We start from the raw sequence: 26,793 nt of genomic DNA, 5'->3' as shown, positions 1-26,793 counted from the left end.
CCATCTCGGCCTCCCAAAGTGCTGGGATTACAGGCTTGAGCCACCGCGCCCGGCCGAAACCTGGGACTTTTTCTATCCCTCCATGGAGAAACTCCAAGTTAACTCACAGATTTGGAAGCTCCTGCATGTGCCATTTAAATCCATGTTTGAAGTGTTAGCTTCTGGTCCATTTTGGAATCCTTGCAATCTATGGTCTTAGAGAAACAGTGGCTGTAGCTGATGCCATTTGAGATGGAGCTTAAAAGATTCCTAAATCTAGATTAAGCCTTACTCACCCTGGGCCTCCGGGTCTCAGTTGTTTCACCTGTAAAATGGGTATAATGAAAGCTTGCCTTGGCTGAAGGCAGAAAGTTGGATCTTGTGATCCTGAGGGCTCTCCTAACCCTCAGATGCCTGTGTCCCTGCGCCTACTTTAAAAGGCAAGGACTAAAGTTAAATTTAAAGTTAAAGTTAATTTAAAGTTAAACCCGGAGGCGGGTTTACATATTTTAACATTTAAGTTTGTTTGTTTGTTTGTTTTGAGACAGAGTCTCACTCTATCGCCCAGGGTAGAGGGCAGTGGCAGGATCTCAGCTCACTGCAACCTCCACCTCCCAGGTTCAAGCAATTCTTCTGCCTCAGCCTCCTGAGTAGCTGGGATTACAGGCACCTGCCACCATGCCTGGCTAATTTTTGTATTTTTAGTAGAGACAGGGTATCGCCATGTTGGCCAGTCTGGTGTTGAAATCCTGACCTCAAGTAATTCACCTCCCTTGGCCTCCTAAAGTGCTGGGATTACAGGCATGAGCCACCACGCCTGGCCTGAAGTTAAATTAAAAAAATAATAATAAAGAGGGAGTAGAGAAAAAGTTAATCCTAGCTCATCCTGGTAAGTGCAAAACTAGTGATTTATAATCAACAATCTTCTTATTGTTTTAAGCAGAAAAGTCCTTTTGACAAGTAAAATTAAAGAAATCTTATCTGATCAAAGTGGATTTTTTTTTTTTTTTTCCTGCTTGAAGCAGGAGCCATGGGCTGTCAATGGGAACACCGGCCCAGCATCACCTTGGCCTTGCAGGCAGCCCTTGGGGTACCAACGAAGAGCCCAAGGGTGCCAGAGAACCCAGTTTGACAATCACTGGATGGCAGCAATACAAACAAACCATCGCTGGAGATCTGTTTGAAGAGAGACAAGAAGGTCCACTAAATGGTTGCTTTGAGTTCTAAAGAAAAATGGTTCTGTTTGATTACTTTTTTTTTTTTGAGACAGCGTCTTGCTCTGTCGCCTAGGCTGGTTGGAGTGCAGTGGCGCGATCTTGGCTCCCTGCAAGCTTCTCCTCCCGGGTTCCCGCCATTCTCCTGCCTCAGCCTCCTGAGTTGCTGGGACTACAGGTGCCTGTCACCACGCCCAGCTAACTTTTTGTATTTTTAGTAGAGACGGGGTTTCACCATGTTAATCAGGATGGTCTCGATCTCCTGACCTTGTGATCCACCCACCTGGGATTCCCAAAATGCTGGGATTATAGGCGTGAACCACCGCACCCGGCCTCTTTCTTTCTTTTTGAGACATGGTCTTGCGCTGTTGCCCAGGCTGGAGTGCAGTGGGCACCATCTCTGCTCACTGCAACCTCCACCTTCTGGGTTCCAGGGATTCTCCCACCTTAGACTACTGAGTAGCTGGAATTATAGGTGTAGACCACCCGTACCCAGCTAATTTTTTGGTATTTTTAGTAGAAAGAGGGTTTTGCCATGTTGTTCAGGCTGGTCTTAAGCTCCTGGGCTCAAGCAATCCTCCCACTTCAGTCTCCCAAAGTGCTGGGATTACAGGCATGAGCCACCATGCCCGGCCAGCTTGTTCCTTGTTATTGCAGAGTAGTGTGGATGTTCAGATTCTACGGTGTGGATAGGCAAGTGCTGGTTGGCCATTTACCCAGTGAGGGGCATCTGATTGTTTCCAGTTTGGGTCTATTATGAATAAAACTGCTATAAATATTCATATACAGGGCTGGGCGTGGTGGCCCACGCCTGTAATCGCAGCACTTTGGGAGGCCGAGGCAGGCGGATCACGAGGTCAGGAGATCGAGACCATCCTGGCTAACACAGTGAAACCCTTTCTCTACTAAAAATACAAAAAATTAGCCGGGCGTGGTGGCGGGCTCCTGTAGTCCCAGCTACTCAGGAGGCTGAGGCAGGAGAATGGTGTGAACCTGGAAGGCGGAGCTTGCAGTAAGCTGAGATCACGCCACTGCACTCCATCCTGGGAGACAGAATGAGATTCCGTCTCAAAAAAAAAAAAAAAAATTCATATAGGTTTTTGCATGAAAATAAGTTTATATTTCTCTAGGAAGTGCCAGGAGTGCAACTACTGAGTTGTATGGTAGTTGCATGTTTGGTACTTTAAGAAACTGCCATACTCCGCTGGGCATGGTGGCTTAGCCTGTAATCCCAGCACTTTGAGAGGCCAAAGTGGGCGGATCACCTGAGGTCAGGAGTTCAAGACCAGCCTGACCAACATGGTAAAACCCTGCCTCTACTAAAAATACAAAATTAGCCGGTCGTGGTGGCACATGTCTGTAATCCCAGCTACTTGGGAGGCTGAGGCAGGAGAATGGCGTAAACCCGGGAGGCGGAGCTTGCAGTGAGCTGAGATCCGGCCACTGCACTCCAGCCCGGGCGACAGAGCAAGACTCCGTCTCAAAAAAAAAAAAAAAAAAAAAAAAAAAAGAATAACATGGTGTTTTTGACTCTGGAACCAGACAGTATGAATTTGGATCCTGACTGTGACTTACCAGCCGTTTGACCTCAAGAAAGTTACTTAACCTCTCTGAGCTCTGGTTTCCTCATCCATAAAATGGGGATAGCAATTGTACCTACCTTATTGGGTTGTTATATTAACTTAGCTCACTTAAACTGCATATTGGTGACTATTACATCTAGGAGAAAGTCTCTGTGTACTGTTAAAGTGTTTTTAACACGCTTTGCCCATTTTGAGCCCACACTCACTTTTAGTAAAGTATTAGAGTGTATCTCTGTGGAGATACACTAAATTTCAGCAGACTGGTATCTGATTAGAATGTAATAATAACCTTGTTCCACTTTCCTGGTATTTTGTCTTTTTTTATAGTTATTTTCAATTTACGGCAGATAATACTTGCTTTCTGTCTTGGGTAGTAACATAAAGTTTCCTTTAAAAATAAATTATTTTTTGGCCGGGCGCGGTGGCTCAAGCCTGTAATCCCAGCACTTTGGGAGGCAGAGGTGGGTGGATCACGAGGTCAGGAGATCGAGACCATCCTGGCTAACAAGGTGAAACCCTGTCTCTACTAAAAAATACAAAAAACAAGCCGGGCGAGGTGGCGGGCGCCTGTAGTTCCAGCTACTTGGGAGGCTGAGGCAGGAGAATGGCGTAAACCTGGGAGGCGGAGCTTGCAGTGAGCAGAGATCCGGCCACTGCACTCCAGCCCGGGCGACAGAGCGAGACTCCGTCTCAAAAAAAAAAAAAAAAAAAAAAAAAAATTATTTTCCCTGTTGGCAGGGGGAGGGAGAGCATCAGGAAGAACAGCTAATGGATGCTGGGCTTAATACCTAGGTGATGGGATGATCTGTGCAGCAAACCACCATGGTACACATTTAACTTGCACATCCTGCACATGTACGACTGAACTTAAAATAAAAGTTGAAGATAAAATTGTAATTATTAAAAAAGAAAAGAAATTATTTTAAGTAAAGATGTGAGTTTAAAAGTTATAATGTAATATTAAAACCTTAAATATTCCCGGGTGTGGTGGCTCACGCCTGTAATCCCAGCACTTTGGGAGGCCGAGGTGGGTGGATTACCTGAGGTCAGGAGTTCGAGACTAGCCTCGCCAACATGGTGAAACCCTGTCTCTACTAAAAATACAAAGATTAGCTGGGCATGGTAGTGCATGCTTGTAATCCTAGCTACTTGGGAGGCTAAGGCAGGAGAATCGCTTGAACCTGGGAGGTGGAGGTTGCAGCAAGCTGAGATCACACTGCTGCCCTCCAGCCTGGGTGATAGAGTGAGACTCTGTCTCAAAACAAACAAACAAACAAAAACCCTTAAATATTAAAATATGTAATAAATAATACAAGTGCTTATAGATGTGGTAAAAGTTCTGGAAGCGGTATGTGAATGAATGAAGTTTGGGAGCTTTGTTGTTGAGAGAAATCCTGGAGAATCCCTGTAGAGGTCTGAGCAGGAACACTCAGAAGAGAGCTGCACTATAGGAGGCCTGACTCAAGTGGGGCCCAGCCTACTCTAAAACAGAGACAGGAGGCAGACAGTCTGCTGTCCTGCCTGGGGCTGAGATGGGCCAGGGACAGGAGGGCGGGGGAGATTCGGGAAATTTTGTGAATACTCATCTTTCAAACAAATTGCAAATAGACATCTTTGACACAGTCTGAACACTTTGAATATAGGGCATTGAGTTATTTGAGGAATTATTTTTGTTAGGTATGAAAATGGCATGGTGGTATGTAAAAAACAGACTGGGCGTGGTGGCTCATGCCTATAATCCCATCACTTTTGAGAGGCCAAGGTGGGCGGATCACCTGAGGTCAGGAGTTCAAGACCAGCCTGGCCAACATGGTGAAACTCCATCTCTACTAAAAATACAAAAATTAGCCAGGTGTGGTGGAGCACGCCTATGGTCCCAGCTACTGGGGAGGCTGAGGCACGAGAATCACTTGAACCTGGCAGGCAGAGGTTGCAGTGAACTGAGATTGTGTCACTGCACTCCAGCCTGGGAGTTAAGAGTGAGACTTTGTCTCAAAACAAACAATGTCATAAATTGGCAATGCAAGCTGAAGTGATTACTTGTGTCTAGGATTTGTTTTGAAGCACTTGAGCAGCAGAAAAATGTGGAAGAGGGAGAGACGAAGCAAGATTGGCTAATGTTGGTAACAGTGGAAGCTGGGTGATTCGCTATATTATTGTGTCTAACTGGGTATATATGAAAGTTTCCATAATAAAAGTTTCCAAGGATGCAGTACATCACTGGATCCATGTTCCATGGCATCAGAGAGGCAGCACAGTTTTCAGAAATGTCAGGACTGTGAATTCCATATCTTTGTTTAAACCCAGAATGAAAGCACTTAGTGACTGGACACCAGGACACTCCTTGCTATAAATGTTATGGAATCTCCGGTTGTGATTTCCTTTGGGCCTGGTGATCCCTTTCTAGAGTTGTCGGATCTACCAATATAGTTCTCTCCTTTAGGAGGGTTCAGCAGTCTCTGGCAATAAATAAGTGGGGGTTGTTGACCTGTATGACAAATACAGGAAAGGAGGGAGGGAAGGAGAGAGAGGGAGAGAGGAAGGGGGAAGGTAGAGAGGGAAGGAGGAAGAGAGGGAAGAGGGGAGGAAGCAAGAAAAGAGGAGGGGAGAGGGAAGAAGGAAGTGTTACCAAAACACCAGCGGTTTGGTCTAGGTACTGCTGCCTGCTGCACAGAAAGCCAATTACTGAGACAAGTATTGCCAAGGAAGAAGCCTTTAATCAGGTGCTACAGCTGATGAGATGGAAGCTCAGTCTGAAATCTATTTTCCTGACTGACTAAAACCAGGGGTTGGTATAGTAGGCAAGAAATGTAACCATGTGTAAGAAAACAGGAACTTGGGAGGGGCAAGGAAGCAATCATGGTGAATGAGGGGTCAGGCACCTTGTGCAGTCACCTGGTTTCAGTTCTTTGATACTTTTTGTGAGAGGCCTGAAGGTCCTTTCCTGAGGAAGGAACTCAGATAAAACAAATGTAAGTTGCAAGTTTTAACAGCAGAATGGTCAATTTCTATGTTTATCCAAAAACAACTCTCTATGGGATTCTTGGGCCCCTTTCAGAAGGAAGAAAAGGAGCAGGAGGAAGGAAAGAAGATAAAGAGAAGGCTCTTGAGATCATCTTGAGGCCCAAGCCCTAAGTGTTTGGAATGGGCTCATCTCTGTTGGAAGGAGACAGTGCCTTCAGTCTAGGAATTCTCCCAAGAACTCTGGGAAGTAACTCCTCTGAGCAGTCTGAGCTGAGCACGAGCCCAGGCAGATGTCACAGGACACATTTGTCCCACCCACCCAATGACAGGAGCCTGAGGATGTGCAGATGCAAGCATGTGTGGCGGGACTATCCACTCCTCTGCCTGGAGAAAGCAGTTCCTCCTCAAGGCTTGGTTCATGAATCCCCTCTCCCCCTTCCCTCTTCTGTGTTCCTGTATTAGTCAAGGTTCCAAGAGAAACAGAACCAATAGAGTTTATGTAGATATACAGGAAAAGATTTGTCGTGAGGGATTAGCTCCACAATTATGAACACTGAGAAGTTCCGTAATCTGCCATCTGCAAGCTGGGGGTCCAGGAAAGTCAGTGGAGTAAGTTCCGGTACCAGGAGCTCTGACATCAGAGGACAAGGGAAGGTGTGTATCCCAGCACAAGCACAGGCAGCAAATTTGCCCTTCCTCCACCTTTTGGTTCTATTAGGCCCTCAGCAGATTGAATGATACCTACCTGCACTGGTGAGGGCAGATTTCTTTACTCAGTCTACTGCTTTAAATGCTGATCTCTTCTGGAAACAGACACACCCAGAAATAATGTTTTACCAGCAATCTGGGCATCTCTTAGCCTAGTCAAGTTGACACATCAAATTAGCCATCACCATCTCTATGATTCTTCCCTCAGCCATAGCACACACTGCACTGTGGTAATTATCGGTCAGTTAATGTCTGCCCTACTGGGCATAACAGTAATAAAAATATCAACTAACAGCTACCATTCATAGCAGGCTTGCCCACCTCTTTCTCACAAAGCAGTTGTTCTTAACCACATTTCTAACCAGCTTGCCTCTAGCTCCCCCTGTGCCTAGTGAATGGCTGGCTCTTTGGTAAATACCTGAAGAAACACTCACCTCTCTGACTCTTGACTTCCCTCCCAGTCTGGGGAGCCTGCCACCCTCCCCCAGCAACTTGCCTGCCTCATTAACTGCCAAAAGGTGTGATGGAATGAGAGTCCCACCTTGCTCATGTCAAGTACAAACATCTTTCTCCATCCCAGAGAGAAGTGGCTCAGTCTTATAAATAGCCCTGAGCTGGGAGCTGAGAGACCCCATTTTGAGCTCTGGCTCTGGCTGTGTGATCTTCACAAAATCACACAACCTCCATGAGCTTGGGTTTCTTTGTAGGGCAAATGGAGAAACCCCTTGTCCCTTAGGGGAAGGCATCTGACAGTGCTCAGCAAATGTTCCTTTTTCAGTTCTCCGGGAGGGGTTAAAGAATTCTTTTGGCATCCTGCTGAGGTGGGCTGCGGTGTCACACACACAGCACCAGGCCATGGGCAGAAGCCTCTGCTGAGACCCAGGAGGAAGAAGTGGGGCCCAGAGGGAGCAGCCTGGTTCCCCCACAGGGCCAAGCAGAATGACTTCTGGAGCAAGGGGCTGCATCTGGGGGCTTCTCTTCAGGCAACACCTGAAGCCCTGACCATGGGCCAGTATAAATGAGGATGGTGGTTTGTTAGCCAAATCCACCTTCAGACACCTGCAGGATACCTACCAGCTGGAGGCTCTGGGAGTGAGCCAGCCCTGCCCCTCACTGTAGGAGTGGGAGATGATAGAAATGAACCTTTATTCCCAAAGTCTACAAAACACTGTCACAGCCATAGCTTTCTTGTATTCCTTGCTCCTCACCAGATCTCTCAGTTCAGTCACTTGCTCAAGCGTCTATACTGTGCCAGGCACTGTACCAGGTGCTAGGTGGCAGGGAGGGTAAGTACCATTGCATTTAACAGCAGGGGGCCAAGCAGTGAGGCCAGAAGTTGAATGCAGGGACTCTGCTCTTAAAACCCCACTTCTTCCTATTACTAACTGTCTTCCAGCCAAAAAAGGATTTCTCAGTCAGCCATGGAGGCAGAAAAAACAGCAGGAAGGGAAATTGAGAGTGAGACAGAGGAGACACAGGAAAAGGGAGTGATATGGTTTGGCTCTGTGTCCCCACCCAAATCTCATCTTGAATTGTACTCCCATAATTCCCACATGTTGTGGAGGCACCTGGTGGGAGATAATTGAATCATGAGGGCAGTTTCCCCCATACTGTTCTCGTGGTAGTAAGTCTCACGAAATCTGATAGCAAGGGGAAAGCTGTTTTGCTTGGCTCTCATTCTTTCTTGTCTGCCGCCATGTGAGACCTGCCTTTCACCTTCCACCATGATTATGAGGCCTCCCCAGCCACGTGGAACTATAAGTCCAATAAAACTCTTTCTTTTGTAAATTGCCCAGTCTCAGGTATGTCTTTATCAGCAGTGTGGAAACAGACTAATACAGTGAGTGAGAGGAGAAATCCACGAAGGCCTCCAGGAGGCTGTGACAGTTGGTTTTGAAGGTTGGTTGGGGTTTTTTTTGTTTTTTTATTTTTAAATAACTTCTCCCACCCCTTGACAGAAGCAGCATGAATTCCTTACAGCAACTTGAGTAAAATACTGGTAAACAAAGAAATCAAAACAAAAATCTCCTGGAATTCCCACCATCCAGAAATAACCACTGTTGATATAGGTGTATGTATCCTTCATCTTTTTTCTATCCACAAATACTTACTTTGTTACGAATGCGAGCTCAGGCTGTACAGGCTGCTTTATGAGGTTCTAGTGCAGGTTTCCCCCAGAAACACGGCAGGCTGAGCCTTCTTGCAGTTTCTTCCTAAGAGAGGAGGAGGGAGCATCTTATGGAGGGGGCATATGTGAAGGAACCACACATAGACCATTCACTTGGGTGGGGATTGCTTTCTGCCCTCCGACATCTGGTAGACCGGACATGTTCTCTAATCTGGGAGTGCTGTATTAGTAAGACTCATGAGGCGGGTGTCTAAAACCACTTTTTCTAATCACCCTCCTCTCCATCTGTCTGCCTGTCTCTGTTTCTCAGTTCATTCCACATTGTGAAAGGGAAAGGGGCTGTTGTTTATTAACATCCTAAATTGAAATCACCAAATAGTATGAAGAATTTGACATTTTAGTCAATGTTTTTCTTAATAACTTTTTAAATGGCGGCTTTATATAGCTGCATCATAGTTTACTTGACCATTCCCGAGTGTGGACATCCAGGCTTTCTCCTTAGTCTTTTGAAATAAAATTAATCCTGTTAATCTGTGTGAAAGATGGGAGTTAGAAGGGCTGTGGGAAGCAGCTAGGCTCAAGGCTTGGCAAACCCTTTGTGTAAGTGACCAGAGATAGTGTTTTGAGCTTTGCAGGCCAGGCAGTGTCTGTGGCTGCGTGGTGGCGGCAGGGAAGCATTCTGGACACACAACATTGTTCCAAAAATGTAATTCTCTGCAAGTCCCGTTGCTGAAACTGCGTGTTGTAACTTGATAACAATTTTATCTGTAACTACGGAACCTGTCCTAACTCTAGGACTAACTTTGCCCACCACTGTTGCTCACCAACCAGAGCTTGCCAGCAGTTCCCCAGAACCTTACCGGTGCCAGTGCACTTTCTCAAAGAGCAATACGTTTCTCCTTTAAAAAAAACCTCCAACCTCTTCTCTGTTCTTTGGCCATACCAAAGACTACCCAGGCTGTGTGTATGCCCCAAATTGCAGTTCTTCCTTCACCACTAAGACAGTTTAATTTCAGATATTTGTTGCTGCATTTTTAGTTCGACTTTGACAACATTAATAGCAAATTCTAAATGAATGAGTGTGGCTGTATTCCAAAAACAGGTGGCAGGCTAAGTCTGAGCTGTGGGTCACAGTTTGCCAAACCATGAACTACAACAAAGGTGGGAAAGAGCAGGATGTGTTGGGGAATAAAACACGAGAGTACAAAAATATACTCTGCAGTATGTATGTACAGCAGGAAGCAAAGAGAGACCCATTGATGTTCACTGAAGAACTAGGTGGTATTAACTCCTTGTGGCAGAAACTGTTTCCCCTTTTCCATAGTAATAGCTGGGCACATGGCTACTAGAATATAGACTACACTTTCCAGTGCCAGAATATACACTAGTGGCAGCTTCTGACAATGTTGCTTAAAACACATCTGGCATATGATCTTTGTCCCTTTTTTCTCTTCCTCAGTCCAACTAGCTGGAAGCCAGTATAGAAAGCTCACAGCATGCAAGGTTAATATATGAAAGTCAGTTAATTTTTTTTTTTTTTTTTTTTTTTTTTTTTTGAGACCGAGTCTCGCTCTGCCGCCCAGGCTGGAGTGCAGTGGCAAGATCTCGGCTCACTGCAAGCTCCGCCTCCCAGGTTCACGCCTTTCTCCTGCCTCCGCCTCCCGAGTAGCTGGGATTACAGGTGCCCGCCACCACACCCAGCTAATTTTTGTGTATTTTCAGTACAGACGGGGTTTCACCATGTTGGCCAGGATGGTCTCCGTCTCCTGACCTTGGCATCCACACGCCTCAGGCTCCCAAAGTGCTAGGATTACAGATATGAGCCACCGCGCCAAGCCTGCATTCTTTTTTTTTTTTTTTTAAGATGAAGTCTTGCTCTGCCACCCAGCTTGGAGTGCAGTGGTGCGATCTCAGCTCCTTGCAACCTCCGCCTCCCGGGTTCAAGCGACTCTTCTGCCTCACCCTCCCGAGTAGCTGGGATTATGGGTGCCCCACACAATGCCTGGCTATTTTTTGTTATTTTTAGTAAAGACAGGGTTTCACCCTGTTGGCCAGGCTGGTTTTGAACTCCCAACCGCATGATCCATCCACCTCAGCCTCCCAATGTGTCCGGAATTGGTTCCTTCCGGTGGATTTTTGGTCTCGCTGACTTCAATAATGAAGCCTCAGACCCTCGCAGGGAGTGTTACAGCTCTTAAAAGATGGTGTCTCCTGAGTTTGTCCCTTCAGATGTTCAGATGTGTCTAGAGTTTTTTCCTTCTGGTGGGTTCCTGGTCTCGCTGACTTAAGGAGTGAAGCCGCAGACCTTCGCAGTGAGTGTTACAGCTCACAAAGGTAGTGTGCACCCAAACACTGAGCAGCAGCAAGATTTATCCCAAAGACCAAAAGAATAAAGCTTCCCCACTGTGGAAGAAACCCGAATCACTTGCAGCTGCTGGTTGTGGGGTGGCCAGCTTTTATTCCCTTATTCCCTGCCCACGTCCTGCTGATTGGTCCATTGTACAGAGTGCTGATTGGCCCATTTTACAGAATGCTGACTGGTCCGTTTTTACAGAGTGCTGATTGGTGCATTTACAAACCTTTAGCTAGACACAGAGCACTGATTGGTGTGTTTACAATCCTTTAGGTAGACAGAAAAGTTCTCCAACTCCCCACCCGACCCAGAAGCCCAGCCGGCTTCACCTCTCACCAAAGTGCTGGGATTACAGGTGTGAGCCACTATGCCGGGCGAGTTGCATTCTTGTATGCTAATAGTGTATAATTGTAGAGTATATATGTGTGTGTATATATATGTTATTTATTTATTTATTTATTTATTTATTTATTTATTTATTTGAGACAGAGTCTCACTCTGTTGCCCAGGCTGGAGTGCAGGGGTGCAATCTCAGCTTACTGCAGCCTCTACCTTCCAGGTTCAAGCGATTCTCCTGCCTCAGCCTCTCTCATAGCTGGGATTACAGGCACCTGCCACCACATCTGGCTAGTTTTGTATTTTTGGTAGAGACGGGGTTTCACCATGTTGGCCAGGCTGATTTTGAACTCCTGACCTCAAGTGATCTGCATGCCTCGGCCTCCCAAAGTGCTGGGATTACAGATGTGAGCCACTGTTCCCGGCATATATATAATGTATAACATCACCTATAAAAATAAATACTTAGGAATAAGTCTTACAAAATGTGTATAAGATCTGTATATGGAAAACACCCTGATGAAAGAAATCAAAGAAGATCTAGATAAATGGGGAGATATTCTGTGTTCATAGGTTGTAAAGACTTAATACTGTTAAGATGTCAGTTCTTCCCAATTTGATCTATTGGTTCTATTGGTTCAACACAATCCTAATAAAATCCCAGCAAAGTATTTTGTAGACATTAACAAACCGATTCTAAAACTTCCATGGAAAGGCAAAAACCCTAGAGTAGCTAGCACAATACTGAAGAAGAGCAAAGTCAGAGAACTAACACTAGTTGATTTCAAGGCTTGCTATAAAGTTATAGTAATCAAGACAGGTTGGTATTGACAAAGGAATGAATAGGTCAATGGGAAAGAATAGAGAACCCAGAAACATCTACAAAAATATAGTCAAAGTTGGGCATGGTGGCTCACTCCTGTAATCCCAGCACCTTGGGAGGTCGAAGCAGGAGGATTGCTTGAGGCCAGGAGTTCAAGACCAGCCTGGGAAACAAAATGAGCTCCTCTGATTTCTAAAAATATTAGAAAAAAATATAGTCGACTGGCCAGGCACGGTGTCTCACGCCTGTAATCCCAGCACTTTGGGAGGCCGAGGCTGGTGGATCACAAGGTCAGGAGATGGAGACCATCCTGGCTAACACGGTGAAAACCCATCTCTATTAAAAAATACAAAAAATTAGCCGGGCGCAGTGGTGGGTGCCTGTAGTCCCAGTTATTTGGGAGGCTGAGGCAGGAGAATAGCATAAACCCGGGAGGCTGAGCTTACAGTGAGCCAAAATCGCACCACTGCACTCTAGCCTGGGTGACAGAGCGAGACTGCATCTCAAAAAAAAAAAAAAAGAAAAAGAAAAAGAAGAAGAAAAGTTGTACTTTTGTACTTTTTCTGTAAAAAAAAAAAAAAAAAAAACTACACACAGACCTTACACCTTCCAAAAAATTAACTCAAGATGAATCATAGGGCCTGGCACAGTGGCTCATGCCCATAATCCCAGCATTTTGGGAAGGCTAAGGCAGGTAGATTGCTTGAGTCCAGGAGTTCGAGACCAGCCTGGCCAATATGGTGAAACCCCACCTCTGCTAAAAATACAAAAATGCATGCGCCTCTGGTCCCAGCTATTCAGGAGGCTGAGGTGGGAGGCTTGCTGGAATCTGGAAGGCAGATGTTGCAGTAAGCTGAGATCGCACCACTGCACTCCAGCCTGGGCAACAGAGTGAGACCCTATCTCAAAAAAAAAAGAAATAAAAATCATAGACCTAAATGCAAAACATAAAACTATAAAATGCGTAGAGGAAAATATAAGAGAAAATCAGTGTGAGCTTGGGTTTGGCGATGAGTTTTTAGATACAACATTAAAAGCATGATTCATGAAAGAAAAAAGTTGGACTTTATTTCTTTTATTTATTTATTTATTTACTTATTTATCTATTTATTGAGATGGAGTCTCGCTCTGTTGCCAGGCTGGAGTGCAGTGGCAGGATCTTGGCTCACTGCAACCTCTGCCTCCTGAGATCAAGCAATTCTCCTGCCTTAGCCTCCTGAGTAGCTGGGACTACAGGCATGCACCATCACGTCCAGCTAATTTTTGTATTTTTAGTAGAGACGGGGTTTCACCATGTTGGCCAGGTTGGTCTCTACCTGTTGACCTCGTGATCTGCCGGCCTTGGCCTCCCAAAGTGCTGGGATTACAGGTGTGAGCCACTGCACTCGGCCCAAGTTGGACTTCCTTACTGCTATACCAAAGACACTGCTAAGAGAATAAAAAAAGCAGCCACAGACTGAGAAGCAATAATTGCAAATTACATTTCTGGTAAAGGACTTACATCAAAAAATATACAAATAACTCTTAAAATTCAACAGTAAGAAAACAAACAACCCATTTAATAATGTTACAAAGATCCTAACAGATAGCTCACCAAAGAAGAATACAGATAGCAAATAGGCACAAAATAATACTTAACCTCTTTTTTTTTTTTTTTTTTTTTTTTTGAAATAGAGTCTCGCTCTGCACTCTGTTCCCCCGGCTGGAGTGCAGTGGCGAAATCTCAGCTCACAGGAAGCTCTGCCTCCTGGGTTCAAGCAATTCTCCTGTCTCAGCCTCAGCTGGGACTGCAGGCACATGCCACCATGCCCATCTGATTTTTGTATTTTTAGTAGAGATAGGGTTTCACCATCTTGGTCAGGCTGGTTATGAACTCCTGACCCCGGGTGATCCACCCACCTCGGCCTTCCAAAGTGCTGGGATTACAGGTGTGAGCCACCGTGCCCAGCCAACCTCTTTTGTTTTTAGGGAATTGCAAATTAAAACAACAATGAGCAATCACTACACACTTACTCTAATAGCTAAAATCCAAAAAACTGACACCACCAAATGCTGGTAAGGATGTGAAGCAACTGGATTCATTGTTAGTGGGAATGCAAAATGGTACGGTCACTTTGGAATACAGTTTTGGCAGTTTCTTATAAGCTTACCATATATATAGCTTTACCGTACCTTCCAGCCAGCAATCGCATTCCTAGGTAATTATGCAACTGATCTGAAACTTACCTCCACACAAAAGCCCGCACATGAATGTTTGTAGCAGCTTTATTCATAATAGCTAAACACTGGAAGCAACCAAGATGTCCTTTGATTGGTGAATGGGTAAACAAACTACAGTACATCCATAAAATGGAATATTCTTCAGCAATAAAAAGAAATGCACTATTGTTGATGATAAACACAGCCAGACATTAGTTAGAGCAGTGAAAACAGATTTTATTCAGTAACTACTGACAGCAGGGGAAAGAGCTGAGCTCCATTCCAATTTGTACAGAGGTGATTTGGATGTTTAAAAGGGAGAATGAGGGAGCCAGGAGAGCGGGTCTCTGTAGAATCAGAGAACTGAAAAATTACAGAGGGCTGGTCAGTGCAATTAGGCCAGCTCTGTTCTATCCTCCCTCAGAGAGTGAGAGACAGAGGCCCTAACATCATGAAACGTTCCTGATGATTACATTTCAGAGGAATGGCTTTCAGGTCCTTGAGAAAAACTCTTCTGAGTTATAAGAGATACATATTCGCAATTGTAAGCTGTTTCTAGTACATGCTTTAAGAAAGGGAGGTCAGAGGCTTATCATGAGATATTGGCTAGAATAGACAGTAAGTTCTCCAGGCAACTTGAGCTTTCTCAGCCATTTTAACAAGGTCTGGGGTCATTCTAGGGACATGTTCTTATGGTCAAATCTCTTAGTGCAGGGGTTTAGATGGATTGTTATATGCCAAGAGTTCTGTCTACCTCCCCTCCCCTCCCCTCCCCTCCCCTCCCCTCCCCTCCCCTCCCCTCCCCTCCCCTCCCCTTCCCTTCCCTCCCCTTCCCTTCCCTTCCCTCCCCTTCCCTTCCCTTCCCTTCCCTTTTTTCTTTTCTTTTCAGACCGAGTCTCGCTCTGTTGCCCAGGCTGGAGTGCAATGGCATGATCTTGGCTCACTGCAACCTCCACCTCCAGGGTTCAAGCGATTCTCTTGCCTCAGCCTCCCTAGTAGCTGAGATTACAGGTGTCTGCCACCATGCTCAGCTAATTTTTGTAGTTTAGTAGAGATGGGGTTTCACCATATCGGTCAGGCTGGTTTGAACTGCTGACCTCAGGTGATCTGCCTGCCTCAGCCTCGCAAAGTGCTGGGATTATAAGCATGAGCCACTGCGCCCGGCTAAGTTCTGCAGTTCTCGTGGAAAGACATAGATGAATCTTAAATGCATATTACTAAGTAAAAGATGTCAGTCTGAAAAGGCTATATTCTGTATGCTTCCAACTATATGACATTCTGTAAAAGGCAAAATTATAGGCCGGGCACGGTGGCTCACACCTGTAATCCCAGCACTTTGGGAGGCCGAGGCGGGCAGATCATGAGGTCAGGAGATCAAAACCATCCTGGCTAACACGGTGAAACTCCGTCTCTACTAAAAATACAAAAAATTAGCCAGGCGCAGTGGCAGGTGCCTGTAGTCCCAGCTACTCAGGAGGCTGAGGCAGGAGAATGGCATGAACCCAGGAGGCGGAGTTTGCAGTGAGCGGAGATCACGCCACTACACTCCAGCCCGGGCGATAGAATGAGACTCCATCTCAAAAAAAAAAAAAAAAGGCAAAATTATAGAGACAGTAAAATGGTCAGTTGTTGCCAGGTGCTCCAGAAGGAGGAGGAAGAGGTGACTAGATAAAGCAGAGGGGATTTTTTAGGATGATGAAGGTATATACAGCAACTATATATAATACTCTAATAGTGAATTCACAACACTATGCATTTGTCAAAACCTATAGAACTTTACAGCACAAAGGATGAATCTTTTTTTTTTTTTTTTTTTGAGACAGAGTCTGGCTCTGTCACCCAGGCTGGAGTGCAGTGGCCGGATCTCTGCTCACCGCAAGCTCCCCCTCCCGGGTTTACGCCATTCTCCTGCCTCAGCCTCCGGAGTAGCTGGGACTACAGGCGCCCGCCACCTCGCCTGGCTAGTTTTTTGTACTTTTTAGTAGAGACGGGGTTTCACCGTGTTAGCCAGGATGGTCTCGATCTCCTGACCTCGTGATCCGCCCGTCTCGGCCTCCCAAAGTGCTGGGATTACAGGCTTGAGCCACCGCGCCCGGCAAGGATGAATCTTAACATGTGCAAAGTTTCTAAAATCATTTAGGAGGTCAGGGGATTTCGGGGTGGAAAGCAGAATGTGATGAAACAATGCGACTGCATTATAAATGTATGCAACCACCTCACTGAATGCAGGGTGGGAGAAAGGTGCTGACCTAAGTAATTCAGGCAGATCCCAAAACCGGGGCTCAGTCTGGGAGGGTTCTTAGCTTCACTCAGGAAAGATTTCAAGAGGGAGCCGACAGTGAAGAAAGCAAGTTTATTCGAGCAATGTTGTACAGCAAAATGGCTGCTCCACAGACAGAACAGGGCTATCTTATAGGCAGAGTGGCCTAAAGTAGCACTACTGGATTGCTGGCTAGCTCTATTTATACTCACACTCAATTATGTGCAAAATAAGGGGTGAGTTATTCACAAACTTTCTGGAAAAGGGGCGGGGCATCCCCAGAATCATATAAGGTAACTTCTGGGTCGTTGCCATGGCAGCATTTGTAAACGGTCGTGGCACTGGTGGAAGTGACATGCCAATGCAAATAAGCAGTGAGGGTAACTAGAGGTTGCTTTCGTGGCCATCTTGGTCCTAATTGGTTTGGGCTGCCTTCTTTGTAAATCCTGTTTAGATAAGGAGGGTTGTGAAAAGAAGTCCTGTTGATCTCCTACCTCATAAGTAACTTTGGAAATGAATGGAATCTGCAAAACTAAAGACACAAGAAGATATATACAAACACTATCCTCTAGTCTGTGAAGCTGTTTCCCATGGGGTACAGGTTAGCCACTGTGATATCACTATGTGTATGTGTGTGTATATATATATATACACACACATATATATATATATATATATACTTGGAGAATTGGGTAAATGAGTGGCCAGGATTCTCGTTGTTGGAGTAGGAGTTATAGTGAAACAAGGGGAGGAAGCTAGAATTATCCATTGGATAATGGATTCAAATTGGACACATCAGTATAAATTTGTGTTTAGCTTAATAGAGATACAAATAATTACATATAGAAATATACATAGATATGTGGATATGCATGGATTAGTATACGTACATCTATCTCCTTGTCTATCAGCTGAGAGAGTCTACAAGCAATGACACCCCAGTAGGAACAATTATATCTAGCAGCCAAAACTTGATTTCTAATACCATTCTCCAGTAAAAGGAACCAGGGATACTTGGAGAAATAGCTGATTTTCAGGAAATATGCAAGATGAGCCTGAAGCATCTTCTAATGCCAGTAAATAAGGAAGTGCTCAAACACGCACACACTCACATGGACACATGAGATCAGGGTATGTCAAAGGAACACAGGAACCAACTGAAAGAGTTCCCAATGGCCAAAGCTGGAACAATTGAAAAAAAAAAAAAAAAAAGTAAAGTAGTATTGGATTAGAACTCAAAGTATAAAATATCCATAAGTCCATACTTATATAAATAGATGGTTAAATAAATAAATAAATGTGGGAGAATAGATGAATATCTAGTGCAGAACAATTTCAAATAATTTATGTAGATAATCCTCCCTTAAGGAAGTGGAGCATAACACCCCACTCCTTAGATGTGGGCTGCACGTAGTGACTTTCTTTTGAAAAGTAGAGTATGGAAAGGGAGGTGGGGGAAAAGAATAACTTTATAGTGAAGAAACCTGACAAACACTACCTCAAGCTAGGTGGTGAAGGTTAACATCAACAGTGATAATTCATGCTGATATTATGCACCCCAGAGATGTGATGAGAATGATGCTTTACCTCTGTGGTCTTCCTTGCAGCAGCTCATTACCCCAGTCTAATTATAATAAAAACATCAGACAAATCTCAGCTGAAGGTCATTCTGTAAAATACTTTAACAGTACTCCTCAAAACTGTCAGCATCATCAAGAACAGGGAGAGTCTGAGAAACTGTGATAACTGTGTTTGGTTTTGTGTCCCCACCCGAATCTCATCTCGAATTGTAATTCCCATAATTACCACGTGTCAAAGGTGGGACCAGGTGGAGGTAATTGGATCATGGGGGCGGTTTCGCTTATGCTATTCTCGTGATAGTGAGTGAGTTCTCATGAGATCTGATGGTTTTATAAGCGTCTGGCATCTCCCCTACTTGCACTCACTCCATCCTGCCACTCTGTCAAGAAGGTGCCTGCTTCTCTTTGCCTTCTACCATGCTATATAAGTTTCTGAGGCCTTCCCAGCAATGCAGAACGGTGAGTCAACTAAACCTGTTTCCTTTATAAATTATTCAGTCTTGGGTATTTCTTCATAAAAGTGTGAGAACAGTCTAATACAAACCTATCATAACCAAGATGAGCCTAAGGAGACATGACAACTAAAGGTGGTATCCTGGAACCAAAAAAGAACTTTAGGTAGCCAGGCGCAGTTGTTCATGCCTATAATCCCAGCATTTTGGGAGGCTGAGGAGGGCGGATCACTTCAGGTCAGGAGTTAGAGACCAGCCTGGCCAACATGGCAAAACCCCATCTCTACTAAAAATATAAAAATTAGCCAGGCATGGTGGCGCATGCCTGTAGTCCCAGCTACTCAGGAGGCTGAGGCAGGAGAATCACTTGAACCCGGGAAGTAGAGGTTGCAGTGAGCCAAGACTGTGCCACTGCACTCCAGCCTGGGTGAGACTCCATCTCAAAAAAAAAACAAAAACAAAAAAACCCCAAAAAACAAACAAAAAAAGGACATTAGGTAAAAACCAAGGCAACCTGAAAGAAATATAGTCTTTTAGTTAATAATAATGTATCAACAGTGGTTCATTAATTGTGACAAATATACCATGTCAATGTAAAATTGTTAATAATATGGGGAACTGGATGTGGAGATACAGGAGTCTTTCTATTGTGTTCACAATTTTTCCATAATTCTAAAACTGTTCTAAAATTAAAAGATTATTTTAAGAAATGTGAGGAACAAAGAACTAAACACTGGATAGAAAATGGGAGAAAGATATTAATAGATAATTAACAAAAAGATATAAAAAGGGCCTCCATACATTTGAAAAAAATCACACTCATAATTAGAGAAATGCAAATTAAAACAACACTGAGATACTGTTTCTCACCCATAAGATTGACAAAGACTAAAATGCATGACAACACATTCATTTGCATAACACATAGGCTGTGGGGAAACAGACATTTTCTTACATTGCTGGTGAGAATGCAAACTGGTACAGCCCTTGTGGAGCAGAATTTGGCAGTAGCTAAGAAAGCTACAAATGCATTTACCTTTTGACTCAGTAATCCCTCCCCTTGGAATCTACCTGAAGATAAAAAACATGAGGCTGGGTGCCGTGGGTCACACCTATAATCCCAGCACTTTGGGAGGCTGAGGCAAGAGAATTGCTTGGGAGGTCAAGTGTGCAGTGAGCTATGATCATGCCACTGCACTCCAGCCTTGGTGACAAAATGAGACCCTGTCTCAGAAGAAAAGAAAGAAAATGCATATTTATAAGGCTATTCGTTGCAGCATTATTTATAATTACAAAATATTGGAAAAAAAACTTAAATGTCCATAAATAGAAGAGTGGTTGAATAAACTATGATATCTCCAGCAATGGAGTACCATATAGCTGAAAAAATGAATGAGATCTCTGTGAGTTGATATGGGGTGATTTCCATATATACAGTTAAGGGGGAAAGAAAGCAAAGTGCAAAAAAGTATCCATGGCATGCTACTGGTCGTGTAAGAAAGAAGAGGTTATAGGAAAATACACATTTCTGCTCATTTGTGCAAAATAAATCTAGGAAAGGTAAACCAGAAATTAAAGAGTTTGGCTACCTACAGGGGGTATGTTGGAATGGGGTGACAAGAAGGAAAGTATGGAAGCGACACTTTACTGAGTATACCTTTTTGGTTAGCCTTGACTCTAGGAACAATAGTAATGTTTCACATACTCCCCAGATAAAAAAACAATTAAAACCAACCAGAACATTGGGGAAACCCAAGCTGGAATACAAACACTAGCAAATCAACCTAACTTTATTCCAAATAAATAACAGACCATACCAAAGGGATGGAAAAGACCTAACTTAAGTTTAACTGTAGAATATATAATTTGAACGGGATTCCGTAAGGCTACAGACAAAAAGAACTGCATATAAATACTGTACTCTAGTTAGCAAATTTGTTTCTCACTGGAGTATGGGTTAGCAATTCTGCAAGTAGTGTATATGTATACTAGGATTGAACAAATAAGTAAATATAGATAATGAGAACAAGATTTATTACTGTCAATACAAATGGCCGGCTGCAGTGGCTCATGCCTGTAATCCCAGCACTTTGGGAGGCCGAGGTGGGTGGATCACCTGAGGTCAGGAGTTCAAGACCAGCCTGGCCAACATGGTGAAACCCTGCCTCTACTAAAAATACAAAAATTAGCCGGGTGTGGTGGTGTGTGCCTGTAGTTCCAGCTTCTGGGGGGCTGAGGCAGGAGGATCGCTTGAACTTGGGAGGCAGAGGCTGCAGTGAGCTGAGATTGTGCCACTATACTCCAGCTTGGGCAACAGAGCAAGACTCTGTCTCAAAAGGAAAAAAAAAGAAAAGAAAATAGTTACAAACAAGAAAAGATAGAGGGATAGAATGAACTCTTTGGTGTTGGGTTGAAATCAGAGATCTCTATGAACTTGTGAGTTTTTTATAGATAGAGATGTATGTGTGTGAGAGTTAGTATACACATACATATTTTATAGCTTTGTCCTCTGAGAGGGCCTGGAAGAAATGACATCTCAGTAGCAATGAGCATAGCCAGAACCCAGATATTGGTTTCTAAGTACCACTTTCCAATAAAAGGAACCAGTGCTCCTTAGAAAAGTAGATGGTGATTATAGGGTTAGAACAGGGAAAATATAAGATAAGCCTAGAACATCTTTTGTTATTTAAAAAAAAGAAAGAAAGAAAGAAAATCCTCCAAAAAGAATGGGGGCTTGTCAAAGGAACACAGGAGCCAACCTGAAGAAGCTCTCAATGGGCAAACCAAGAGCAATTTGAGGAACAAAATAAATGGTAATGTTATTGGATTGTAACCCAAAGTACAGAATGAATATACAGGAGACCACATATTTATTGATTTTTAATTTATTATTATTATTATTTTACCTCTGAACTTTTTATTGGCCTCCTGCTCCCCAAAGGGTACCTGGCTTCTGCTGGCTTAATGTTTCAGAACTTTGGTGTCATTGGTCTCAGACACTACTTTGCCATCAACTATCTGGCGGGTGGTGGTTTTTTGGATGGTTTGCATGGAGTTGCCGCTCTCCAGGGCATCACCAAGATTGAAGTCCTCACCATCTTCCAGCAGGCAGTGGTAAGTGGCAAACTCAGCCTCCAGCTTGACCTTGATGTTCAGCAGGGCCTCATACCCCTGGGTCTGGCTGTCCCTCTGCCCGAGTCAGTGCCAGCTCTGACTCCAGGTGCAGCAAGATCCCATTGAGCTGCTCTATCTGCAGGGTGTAGCGGGCCTCCACCTCCCTCAGGCTGTTCTCCAAGATGGGCTTCAGATTTCTCACGGAGTCCAGCTCTGTCTCCAAGGACTGGACTGTATGTCTCAGCTCTGTGAGCATCATCTCAGCAGCTCCAACCTCGGCAGACTACGTGGTGACCACTGTGGTGCTCTCCTCAATCTGCTGAGACCAGTACTTGTCCAGCTCCTCTTGGTTCTTCTGAGATAGCTTGTCATATTGGGCTTGGATATCTGCCATGATCTTGGTGAGGTCCTGAGATTTGGGGGCATCTACCTCCATGGTCAACCCAGAGCTGGCAGTCTGGGCTTGTAGGCCTTTTAATTCCTCCTTGTGGTTCTTCTTCATGAAGAGCAGCTCCTCCTTGAGAGCCTCGATCTCTGTCTCCAGCTGCAGCTGAGTGACATTGGTGTCATCAGTGACTTTGCAGAGCCCATGGATGTTGTTCTCCACAGACTGGCACATGGCCAGCTCTATCTCATACTTGACTCTAAAGTCATCAGCAGCAAGATGGGCATTGTCGATCTGCAGAACGATGCGGGCATTGTCCACAGTATTTGCAAAGATCTGAGCTCTCAGGTCCTCGATGGTCTTGAAGTAATGGCTCCAAGTCTCTGATCTGGGGTCCCTTCTTCTCCAGGTGCTCCCGGATTTTGCTCTCCAGCCTCTGGTTCTCGGTCTCCAGGCGCTGTCCAGGTAGGAGGCCAGGTGGTTTTTCAGGCTTTGCATGGTCTCCTTCTTGTTCTGGATGCCTCCCATTCCTGCCAGACCCCCAGCCAAACCCGCGGCCAGGCCCCCGGACCCTATGCTGCCCTGGAAGCTGGTGGAGCGGGACACAGAGATCCAGGAACCAGAGCCCCCAGTGCCTGCATAGACGCTGACCATGCTGCTGACCAGCTGGGCGCCATAGCTGGGCACCTGGACAGAGCCCGGGCACCGGTAGTTGGTGGAGAAGGTGGAGTGATTGCTGAAGCTCATGCTGTCCGGGGAGGAGGACGAGAGGACAGGACTCAGCTTTGCCGACTACCTATTATTATTTTTTAATAGAGATGGGGTTTTGTCATGTTGCCCAGGCTGGTCTTGAACTCTTGAGCTCAAGTAATCCTCCTGCCTCGACCTCCCAAAGTGCTGGGACTACAGGCATGAGCCACTGTCCCTGGCCAGAGACCACAGATTTAAATAAATAATTGAAAAATAAATAAATGGGGGAGAAATGACCATATCTTCCTTCCAGAAGAGTTTTAATTAATAAATGTAGAAGGAGACTGGATGCAATGGTGCACTCCTATAATCCCAGCACTTTGGGAGGCTGAGATGGGAGGATCACTTGAGCTCAGGAGTTTGAGACCAGCTTGGGCAACACAGTGAAACCCTATCTCTACAAAAAATTAGCCAGGCATGGTGGCACAAGCTTGTAGTCCCAGCTACTTAGGAAGCTGAGGTGGGAGGATCACTTAAGTCCAGGAGTCGAGACTACAGTGAACTGAGATCACATTACTGCACTCTAGCCTGGGTAACACAGCAAGACCCTGTCTCAAAAAAAGAGAAACAGGGAAATAGAAAAATCACCATTAAACAGTAATATTCATAAAAGAAAGATCCACCAATGGATGCTAAAATTAGTAGGTGGAATTTTGAGGAGAAATAGGATATTTTGGTCATCTCAAAAAATCTCCAAGATATTTATTCGGTGCAATTTCTTAAGTTAATAAAATTTAAATGCAAATTTACAAAAAGTATAAAATTATTAATTACAAAGAGAAACATAGCAACATTATAGTAGAGAAACTCAACCCAGACACAGTTTAGCTAAGTGATCAAGATTAACACCAGCAGTGAGAAGACTTAGTGACATCACAAAGCCCCTGCTCCGATGCACTGAAGAAAGCATAACACTGCTTGTGCTGTATTCTAGCCAAAAAATGCGTAACTTCAACCTAGTCACGAGAAAAGCCTTAGACAAACCCAAACTGAGGGACATTCTGTAAAATAGCCAACCAGTTCTTTTAAAAAGTATCAAGGTCATTAAAAACAAGAGAAGGTGGAGAAAGAGTCACAGATTGGAAGATACTGAAGAGACCTGGAAACTAAATATAACAAGTAACCCTGAATTGGATCCTTCTACAGGAATAGGACATTGACGGAAAAATTGGTGAAAACAATTTTTTTTTTTTTTTTTGGAGGCAAAGTCTCGTTCTATCCCCCAGGCTGGAGTGCAGTGGCACGATCTCGGCTCACTGCAATCTCCGCCTCCCAGGTTCAAGTGATTCTCCTGCCTCAGCCTCCTGAGTAGCTGGGATTACAGGCGCCTGCCACCACGCCCGGCTAATTTTTATATTTTTAGTAGAGACATGGTTTCGCCATATTGGTCAGGCTGGTCTTAAACTCCTGACCTCAGGTGATCCGCCTGCCTCAGCCTCCCAAAGTGCTGGGATTACAGGCATGAGTCACCACACCCAGCCCACACCTGGCTGATTTTTTAAAAATATTTTTGTAGTGATGGGGTCTCACTGTGTTGTCCAGGCTGGTCTTGAACTCTTGGGCTCAAGCAACCCTCCCATCTAGCCTCCCAAAGTGCTGGGATTACAGGGATGCACCACTGCACCTTGTTTGTTTTTGAACTTCACACAAATGGAACCACATATAGTATAAACTCCTGCATCTGGCTTCTTTTGGCCAATACAATATCTTTGAGATTCATTCATGTCATTGCACATGGCAGTAGTTCATTAATTTTCATTGCTATATAATCCATTTTATGAACTACCACAGTTTGTTTATTCATTCACCTGTTGATGAACACTTGGGTTGTTTTCCAATTTTTGGCTATTCAGAAGAAGTCTTGTCTGAACTTTTTTTTTTTTTGAGATGGGAGTCTCACTCTTGTCACCCAGGCTGGAGTGCCATGGCAGGATGTTGGCTCACTGCAACCTCCGCCTCCGGGGTTCAAGCGATTCTCCTGCTTCAGCCTCTGGAGAAGCTGGGATTACAGGTGCCTGCCACTACACCTGGCTAAGTTTTGTGGTTTTAGTAGAGATGAGGTTTCACCATGTTGGCCAAGCTGGTCTCAAACTCCTAACCTCAGGTAATCCACCCACATTGGCCTCCCAAAGTGCTGGGATTACTGGTGTGAGCCACTGTGCCTGGCCTGAACATTCTATTGATGAACACATATACATTCATATATCTTGAATATATGCCTCAGAGTGAAAGTGCTTATCTGAATACATCAAGGTAGACACATGCTTAGCTTTTGTAAATATGGACAAACAGTTTGTATCAATGTAGTTTTACCCATTTAAAGCTCCCACTACCATCATATTAGAGAGTTCTGGGGCCAGGTGTGGTAGTGCACTCCTGTAATCCCAGCACTTTGGGAAGCTGAGGCGGGTGGATTGCTTGAGCTCCGGAGTTTGAGACCAGCCTGGGCAACATGGCAAAACCTGTCCTTACAAAAAATACAAAAATTAGCCAGGTGTGGTGGCTCACACCTGTAGTTCCAGCCACTTGTGGGGCTTGAATAGGAGGATCGGTTGAACCTGGGAGGTCAAGGCTGCAGTGATCTGAGATCACATCACTGCACTCCAGCCTGGGTGGAGTGAGACCCTGTCTCAAAACAAAACAAAACAAAAAATGAAAGAGTTCTGTTTGTCCTGCATCCTTGATAACCTTGTACACTTTTATTTATTTATTTTTTTGAAACGGAGTCTCGCTCTGTCACCCAGTCTGGAGTGCAGTGGTGGGATCTCGGCTCACTGCAAGCTCTGCCTCCTGGGTTCAGGCCATTCTGCCTCAGCCTCCCGAGTAGCTGGGACTACAGGCACCTGCAACCATGCCCGGCTAATTTTTTTTTTTTTTTTTGTATTTTTAGTAGAGATGGGGTTTCACCGGGTTAGCCAGGATAGTCTCGATCTCCCGACCTCGTGATCCACCCTCCTCAGCCTCCCAAAGTGCTGGGATTACAGGCGTGAGCCACCGTGCCCGGCCTGTACACTTTTATTGCTTTAAATACTTCCTCTGTGTGGAGACCTTCCCCCGTCTATATCTCCAACCAGGAATTCTCCCCTGATGCAACTAATGCATTCAATTGTCAACATGGCATTTTCCGTGGATGTCTAGTAGGTAATTTCAAGTTAACAGATTGCAGTTTTCAAGTCCTCCTTCCCATCAAAAGGTTTCTTGTCTTGACTTCCTCATCCCCATAAAAAGCACCACCATCTACTCAGCTGCTCCAACTAAAAACTCCTAATTCCTCCCTTTTCCTTACCCATAAAAATATATGACTTGTAAAATCATATGCACTGACTCATAAAATTATTACAAAAATATTATGAAATAGGAAAAGACCTATTAAACTATGTACTTACTTCATTTTCTTTTCTTTTTTCTTATTTTTTGCTCAGTTTTTTGTCTGGTTCTTTTGCCCAGGCTGAAGTGCAGTGGCATGATCTTGGCTCACTGCAATCTCCACCTCCCAGCAATTCTCCTGCCTCGGCCTCCTGAGTAACTGGGATTACAGGTACATGCCACCACACCTGGCTAATTTTGTATTTTTAGTAGCGATGGGGTTTCACCATGTTATCCAGGCTGGTCTCAAACTCCTGACCTCAAGTGATCCACCCACCTCAGCCTCCCAAAGTGCTGGTATTACAGGCTAGAGCTACCAAGCCCGGCCTATTTCCCTCCTTCTTATTGAGGCAACAGTTACATATAGCAAAGTACAGCTTGATTAATTTTTACAAATATATACCTGTAATCATCACCCCATTCAACAGTGTGGATTCAATTAGCCACGTGTGGTGGTGTGTGCCTGTAGTCCCAGCTATTCAGGTAGCTGAGGCAGGAGGATGGCTTGAGCCCGGGAGGTGGAGGCTGCAGTGAGCGGTGATCATGCCACTGCACTCTAGCCTGGGCAACAGAGCGATACCCTGTGTCAAAAAAAAAAA

The 26,793-nt window shown here is 44.7% G+C and overlaps 1 pseudogene; it reads right to left on the bottom strand.

The window, feature by feature from the left end:
• Window positions 1-21,540: 21,540 nt before the first annotated feature.
• On the bottom strand, window positions 21,541-23,268 carry LOC140709771 (keratin, type I cytoskeletal 18 pseudogene; annotated as a pseudogene).
• Window positions 23,269-26,793: the final 3,525 nt, after the last annotated feature.

Source organism: Chlorocebus sabaeus, chromosome 22 (genome assembly GCF_047675955.1).
Source record: "Chlorocebus sabaeus isolate Y175 chromosome 22, mChlSab1.0.hap1, whole genome shotgun sequence".
Lineage (NCBI taxonomy): Eukaryota > Metazoa > Chordata > Mammalia > Primates > Cercopithecidae > Chlorocebus > Chlorocebus sabaeus.
The sequence above is the reverse complement of the archived record's forward strand: the minus strand, read 5'-3'. Positions and strand labels throughout refer to the sequence as shown.